Raw genomic sequence first — 5,772 nt, 5'->3', positions numbered from 1 at the left:
GATTTCATCGCTGAATAATCATCCTTTTTATCCTGTCTTTAACGATACATCAACATCCCTGCTCTTTGTAAATCGCCCATCCGTTCCTCTGCCCTTTTCACTTAGAGTGAGAGAGCGAGCCTCGGATCTCAGTGCTTTGTTTTTAGATGTGTACAGGTCATCCTTTTCAAACAGTTTACCGCCTTGGCAAGCTCGCCCTGTGTCGTGCGACCTTTCTTTTATGAGACTTGACAAAAATCGTGTACCACGAGCTGCAATACTGCAGCACTTTCTGGCTTTGCAGTTTAAATACACATGTGCCGAATATTATAGTGACGCTTCTAAAACCTCCAGTATGGTGTCGTGCGCTGCTCATGGTCCTAATTTCAATGCAGCCAGAACCATGAACGTGCACACATCAATTTTTTCTGCAGAAGCGTATGGAATTTTACTGATTGTACGACACATACTTGAAAATCATATTCCAAAGTCTATCATCTACACAGATTCCTTGAGTGTCGTTCGCGCACTGTCATCGCATACACCCGCCAAAAACCACATAATTAATCTTGTATTTAACACTATCATGTCTGTGTATGCAAAGAAGCATGAGCTGGTCCTCTGCTGGGTCCCAGGACATGCAGGGATCGCTGGGAACGAGTTGGCAGACGAGAGGGCCGGTGCTGCTGCACTCAGGAACACTGTGGACATTACAACGGTACCCTACACAGACCTCAAGCCACACATAAGACAACACTTGCGCAGAACATGGCAAACACACTGGAATGAACAGACAGACAACAAACTACATGTAATAAAGCCACACTTGGGACGGTACACATCTGACTCGCACAACAGACACACGGAAGTCGCCTTGGGTAGGCTGCGGATAGGGCACACCCATGCAACCCACTCGTATCTGCTGACGGGATCTCCTAGACCCCAGTGCGGCAGGTGCGGAGAGGCCCTATCCGTAGTGCACATACTAATCACATGCAAGGCACTTCACACAACACGACACAAACACTTCAGAGAACTCTACAGACAACATATTCCCCTACATCCATCTTTTTTCCTAGGTGACGATGCCATTGTTTCCGCCAAACGTGTGTTTGAGTATCTGTCAGAAGTCAAGTTTTTAAACCTCATTTCCTATCACGCATCATGAAATCTGGCCCTTTACACCAGCCATCCTCACTGTCTTTTATTGATTTTACTTTTGTTCTTGCTTATTGATTTCAGTGTCTAAGTTCTCACCTCTCATATTTAACCACTGTTTTGGCGCTCTTTGCCCTAGTTGGCCTTGCGCCATTAACATCCAACCATCATCATCATCATTCAATTCTCGAAGGGCCAATGAAATTCTCCTGATTGCTAAGGAGAAAAAAACCACACATCGCGGAGGAAATGTGCCAGTATGGAGTGAACATTTAGAGTGAACAAGTTGAATAGCTAAAAAAGCTTTTTAGTGTAGAAATAAAAAAAAATTTCTGAACCGAATGATGACACAAAACGAAGTTCTGGTTTCAACACGCGTCACTGGAGCTCGGGTGGAATCCATGTGCTTCGTTAGCGTGTGCACGACGTGTAGAAAATGTGTCTTCAATCTGTGATCGGTCATCAATGAATGGAGAACGAAAACAATGCAATGCTTAGAAAACCGTTTGCCCCTGAGAGAAATAACCGCGGCGTCTGCGGGTGCAGCAACCCACTGCAACTGGTGATTACGCGACAAATATGGCACAGAGACACTTGTTGCCACCCCTGATTTAAACAGCAGCAGGGTCAGCATGCTACAGGTAATGTGGCTTTAATCGTCCCCTCCCCTGGTGAAAAAAACGGTATCGTTCCCGTGCAACAGTGTCTCAGCTGATTCATCGGGGTCTTGTGGCCTTTCTGTGCTGCATTTACGTTCAGAGGTTACGTTGCGAGCTTGTTCTGCGAGAACATGCTTCGGCGTTTCGTTCAAAAAAATTACACCATCTTTCCGTGGGGAACCCTGATGAGGATGTGAAGCATTGTGGCGGTTCCGTGTGGTTCCATTGTGTTGCCGTTATGTTGAGCGATCTGGTTTTTACTAGCGACAGGGGGAATTCCGCGTCCGGGTCCACACCGGTGGCAAAGGCACGCAAGTGCTGTTGTGTTACGGTGAGTAGGCGGTGGTTCTCGAGGCGCCGAAACTCGTACATCATGTTCTTGTCGATGTTGTCTCTGTGGTAGAATCGGTAGTCTCCGTCAGCTTTGGTGAGGTAAAGGTTGTTGACATTGGTGCACCGGCTGAGAGCAATGTACACGTCCTCCTCTTCGCAGCTTTGTATTCTCGTTCTTCTTCTTCTTCGGCAGTTCCCCTAAGGGAAGATGACGACGGTGGTGGAACGCGAACCTATCTCGTGATGGATTCTTTGGTTGGCCAATCTCTAGGGGCATCCTGCCACAATCAGCATCAGAGGCGCTGCGGACGGGGCTGGTTGAGCTGCAAGGCGCGTGGCGCTTCCCGCCACAGCTTTCCCACGGGAAATTCAGCATCCCCCTCTAAAGTTTTCAGTTCCTCGTTTCCGTTGACGTTCAGCTTCGCGTGCCTTCGTTGTATCAGTAGCTTCTTGACGTAGTTTGAATGAGTCAAGGACATAAGGCGCTTTCGTACACTTGCTCCTGTCCCGGATTTGTAGTGTAGTGGGAAGAGCACCGCGTAGCTCCCGTTGCGGCCAGAGAGTTGTGGGATCGAAACCGGGCGCCGCTAACTATTTCTGTTTTTTATAGTGTAGTACCGCGGAGCTGTGGGTATAAGGAGGAGAGTTGCGCATGCGCAAAGAGCGTGTGGACGGCGCCGCCTTCAACGACCGAGGAGCAGGCGAGCCTAAGAAATGCTCCGAATTTAAAATACGTTCGGAGATTTTGTTCAAAGCTAATGGTTGAAATTGGCAGCTGGACCCGTTTGGAATATAATGTCAGGCATATTTCATTCGCAGATGTGTTCCGCAAATGGCGGTCAGATATTTTGTTCGCAGCATACGTGGAAGAAAATGTGTTGAGATGTTGAGGGCTTACTGCCGGAGACTTACTGAAGAAATTTTGGTTGAAAATTTCGTTGTGAGATTCAAGAGGATCAAACCTTTATTAAATACAACTGGTGATTTTGTTCAAAATTATGCTCAGAACTTGTTCTCAGGAGTTTCGGTGAGGTATTTCGTTCCCAAAGTATGTTGAAAGATTTTGTTAAAGCATAGGTTCGAAAAGTAATCCTGTAGTATAGCTTCCGAGACTTATTTAGGATTGTATTTTCGAAATATGGCCAAGCAGATTTTGTTCGGAGATTCCGGTCGGAAGTTATGTAATGAGATTCTGGAAAAGCCTACCCGCGGAAAGATTTTTTGGAGATTTGTAAAAAAATTACTTTCGGACCTGATTCCCGGGAATTACGTCCCGGTATCTCGTTAAACTATTACGTTGAAAAATTTGGTTCAAGCATACATTCGAAAAGCGCGCCGGCAGACAGCTTCAGAGGGTTCGTTCCCAACATACGTTCGGTAATTATTGTCAAAGAAGTTTCGTTTAGGGAATTCGTTCGGAAATAACGTTCAAAGATTCTGTTCGCTGCGTACGCGCGCAAGTTTCGGTTAGGGAGTCCCGCCGGGAGCTACGTTGAGAAATCTGCCAGAAATTGCCTGATTATGTTCAATATGCATTTAGTTACGGAAACTACGTCTGAAGGATCCCTTCTGAAATTAGGTTAGAACCTCCTTTGACATTAGGTTCGGAGATTTCGATGAAAGAATACTTTTGATAAGAACGTCTACAGAACCCGTTCCGATATTTCGTTCAGAAGATAAGCTTGGAAGCTATTGCTAATATCAGTTATTTCGGAGATTTCGTTCTCCGTATGTCAAGCAATTTTGTTCGGTGCTCACGTTTGAAAAATACGTTCAGCAATTTCGATAGAATCTTATAGGCTGAGAGCAGGCCACATTTTTTCGGAAGCTACGTTCCGTTATTTCTTGTTAACATTACGTTTGGAGTTTGCTCTTGGAGATCGCGATCAGATTTGGAAAGGAAATTACATTAAGAGATTTTGTTCAAAGAATGCGCTCGAAAAGAACATTTGAAGAACACGTCCGAGCATTGTGCTGGGATCGTAGGTTCGTACGCTATCACAGGCAGAGCTTATGTGCGGAGCTTACATCCCACAGGAAAGTTCGGAGATTGCATTCAAAAATATGTTTTCTTCTTACGTTCAGATCCATCATTCAACAATGACGTCTGTAGATTTTGTGCGTTACTTACATTCAGAGATGACAATACGGCTTCGTTCTAGAGTATTGTTCGGAGCTATCGTTTCGAGACATCACTAGGACAGCACAGCTGCATAGCTTTTTCGCAGGTTACTTACGGAAAGCACAGTTAGATATTTCTTTCTAAAATTTGTTAGGAAAGGAACGAATATTCTGAGATTTATTTCAGCAAATAGGTTCGTGGCGTAAGTGCGGAAAGCATGTTTACAGATACCGTTCATTAATAACGTTTGGAGCCCATGTTCGTGGGCATCCTTGGAAAAAGGCGTTTGTAAATTTTCGTCAGAGCTTGCGTTTCGAAAGTAAATTGAGGATATCTTGTGAAAATGGTTTTTCCCTTGCATACACAGCATAAGTTCGGAATAATTGCCTGGAAGTTTCGATTGGCAGGTACTTTCCCAAAATTTTTTGAAGCTCGTTCAAAATTTCGATGGGGAATTACATTTGCAGACGAAGTTCAGTGCACAAGTTCGGGCGGTAAGGGGGCAAATTAATTTGTAAATTACCTCGAAAGTTCATTTGTAACACACATTTTGCGGACAACCTTGAGAGCTTTTGCTGGAAATATCATTAGGAGCTTACACTCGTTTGTTACACTAGGTAGCTACGAACAGAGATGCGTTCGGAAATTGCATTCAGAAATATTTTTCTGAAATTAGGTTCGCAGGGTTTCCTCTCTGCTTACACCCATAGCTAACGTTCCAAAGGTACATTTGGATATTTCTTTCGGATAAGATGTTCAAAGATTCATTCAGAGCTTAGGCTCGGAATACACATTCAAACATTTCGTTGGTGCTTTACGTTCGAAAAGTACGTTCAGAGATTTTCAGAGGTACGTTCGCTAGCGGTTGACAGGAGCAACCATAATTCCTCTCCCTGAGATCGTAGTGGAAAGCGTGCAGCACCGGAGATATCTCCCGCGGTGGCAGCAACAACCGAACTGGGAGGTTCCTGTGAGCGCCCGCGATCGGCTGCGCCTGATGCTTCTGCATCCCTCTGCGCGAGGACTGCATGAAAGCGCGCTCACAAAGCGACCTCGCTGCGGGCGCGGCTCGTAAAAAGGCTTTAGCAGAGGAAAGGGGCCCTCCCGATAGCCTCCGTTCCTGATGTCCACGGCGCGGTCACGCTGCGCCGTTATCCGCTCACCGGCACCTTATGGGGGGCCCTCCCGATAGCCTCCGTTCCTGATGTCCACGGCGCGGTCACGCTGCGCCGTTATCCGCTCACCGGCACCTTATGGGAGCGCGCGTACACCTTCGCCCCGATTTAGCCATTGAGAGCCGCCAGCGCAGGAGAAACGAGCCGTGGTAGCAACAACAACTGAGGTGGGAAGGTGCAGCACGCGCTGGTGACCGGCTGTATCTGAATCATCTGCTTCTTTAGGAGCGAGGATGGTTTACCGTCGCACCCTCAAAGTGATCTTGCTGCCGGCGGACGCTCGGCTAACGGCTTTAGCGCTGTAAATGGGCCCTCCCGATAGCCTCCGTTGCTGATGTCGTCGACG

This window comes from Haemaphysalis longicornis, unplaced genomic scaffold (assembly GCF_048455015.1).
Source record: "Haemaphysalis longicornis isolate Haplotype H1 unplaced genomic scaffold, Haemaphysalis longicornis Haplotype H1 scaffold_5, whole genome shotgun sequence".
In the NCBI taxonomy this organism is placed as follows: Eukaryota; Metazoa; Arthropoda; class Arachnida; order Ixodida; family Ixodidae; genus Haemaphysalis; species Haemaphysalis longicornis.
This window is presented reverse-complemented; position numbering follows the sequence as displayed.